Raw genomic sequence first — 2,467 nt, forward strand, 5'->3', positions numbered from 1 at the left:
TCCCTTCACATTAGCGCTATAGATAACGGTGCCAGCCTCTCTAAACAACGAGGAAAACAACGCCGCTAGCTAGCTCACTCACACAATATACTCATACGTATTCACATGTGTATTTATATAAAGCTACTACATACACACAACATGTTCATGTGCTCACCTATATGGCTGCTACATATCCGCGCTCGTAATAGAATTTACATGAAGGAAATTACACGTACAAAACTTTTAAGAACTATAGTGTTGCTATACAGACGATTTTGCGTGTTGTCCTTGCACAAGGATCATGCTAATCTCTTTATCGTTGAAATTTTAGTATACGTGTTTCGCCAAATCAAATACATTTAAAAGCTATAAAAATAAAACCTATCCACTGGTTCACTATGCTTATCTTTTCATTCTTTGCCTTCACACAGCCATTTGGACTCATCCACATTTCGAGATACTTGTATTCATCTGTCTGTTGCAACTCATTTCCTCCCAGTCTCCACACTGAATTTCTCTCATCCTCTGCCCTAGTTACAATCATCTAGCTTTTCTCGCTGCCAAATCTCACACCAAAGTCCCTTCCATACCCATCTACAACATCAAACAAACTTTGAAGCTCATCTGCCGATTCACTCATAACCATTACATCATCTGCATAAAAAAAAAGCACACATATCTTATCATTCCCCACACTCACTTATGAGTGATCTTGATCTTGATCTTGATGGTACAGGTGGCACAGGATCGCTCCTGAGCCAGGCCTTTGGATCGGCAACTCCTGTAGAAAGGGGAAAAAAAAAAGAGAAACGAACAGCATCCTCTATCCTAATTGTTCATACACCTGGCACGCCACATTCTCTCCAGAAACTCTTTCACCGCCTCAATCATCCTTTCATTCGCCTCTCTACACAGTCCCAGCAACAACACCATCCATTCCTTTCCTGTCTTCTCCACTCTTTCATTCCTATCATGCCCTAACTCAGTCAGTATCACTTGCATCATCTCATTCCTGTCTCTGGCATACTGCACACACTCCAGCACCACATGTTCCACCGTCTCATCCTCTCCCATGTCACACATCTGGCACACTTTGCTGCGGGACCACCTGTAACTCCTTGCATTCACATCCATACACTGTGCCCTCGCTCGGAAGAGAAGATCACCGCCCAGGCTTCCATCATACCACCTTTCATACCTCGGGGCCTCTTTCTCCTTGTACCATTCCAGGGTCTTCTTTCTTTCCATCTCATTCTTCCATTCATTCAGTCCCACACATTTCACTTCTTTGTCTATCTCATTCTTCCATTTTCTCACATCCCATTCGGCTCCCACTCTTCCTTCTCTTGTTACCACCCATTCACGCTCATTTTGATTCCTACCAGCCATTCTTATCGCCCACACAACTTGCAATCCATTCCTGTCTGTCATTCTCATGCATCTCTTCCTCCATTTGCTTCCACTTTCATTCCACAGGTACACCTTCCTTGCTATTCTTGCATCATCCATTCTCTCAAGCCTAATCTTGTACCTAAGTGTGGCTTTTGTCAGTCTTTCTCTGAAGGTGCTCCATCCCATGTCACCTCTCAAGGCTTCAACTGCTGTGCACCTCGGTGCACTCAGTGCCATCCTTGCTACTTTGTTCTGGCCCACTTCTAACTTATCAATTTCACTTTCATTCCATGCAATCACATCCATACCATACATTATACATGGCACAGCCACACTCTTCCACACTTCTCTCAACACATCATACTTACTTGCTCTCATCCTTGCCGCGCTTCCCAATCGACCTACCCACTGGTTTAGCATACTTATCTTTTCATTCTTTGCCTTTGCACACCCACTAGGACTCATCCACATCCCTAAGTACTTGTATTCTTGCACCTGTCTCAACTCATTCTCTCCAAGTCTCCATACCACATTACTTTCATCCTCTGATCTATTCACAATCATTACTTTGCTTTTCTCACTGCTAAACCTTACTCCAAAGTCTTTACCATAGCCATCCACTACATCCAACAAACTTTGAAGCTCATCTGCCGATTCACTCATAACAACTACATCATCTGCATAAAGGAGCACACATACTTTATCATTCCCCACACTTACCCCTACATTCATTCTTCTCATCCTGGCTGCTAGCTTCTCTGTATACAGGCTAAAAAGGGTTGGTGACAATATACAGCCCTGCCTAACTCCTCTCTCACTCTTCACCCAGTCTGTTTCTATGTCTCCTAGCCTGTATCTAGCTCTTGTGTCCACATACATACTTTGCACTACGTTAACTATCTTTGCACTCAATCCAATCTTTTCTAAGACTCTACCTAACATTTCTCTGTTCACTCTATCATAAGCTTTCTCTATATCCAAAAAACCTAGGTACAATTTACCCCCATCCTTCTTTTTCTTCTCAATCATTTCATTCACCACAAACATATTGTCCTCAGCTCTCCTGTGAATCCATAGGAATGATCCCGAACCA

At 43.0% G+C, this 2,467-nt stretch overlaps 1 non-coding gene across 1 annotated transcript; it reads right to left on the reverse strand.

Moving 5' to 3' along the window:
- Nucleotides 1-233: 233 nt before the first annotated feature.
- LOC135108902 (U6 spliceosomal RNA) lies at nucleotides 234-339 on the reverse strand. The gene has a single exon (XR_010272488.1). It is a non-coding gene; the product is annotated as a U6 spliceosomal RNA (small nuclear RNA).
- Between the last annotated feature and the right edge of the window lie 2,128 nt (nucleotides 340-2,467).

This window comes from Scylla paramamosain, chromosome 17 (genome assembly GCF_035594125.1).
Source record: "Scylla paramamosain isolate STU-SP2022 chromosome 17, ASM3559412v1, whole genome shotgun sequence".
Taxonomy (NCBI): Eukaryota; Metazoa; Arthropoda; class Malacostraca; order Decapoda; family Portunidae; genus Scylla; species Scylla paramamosain.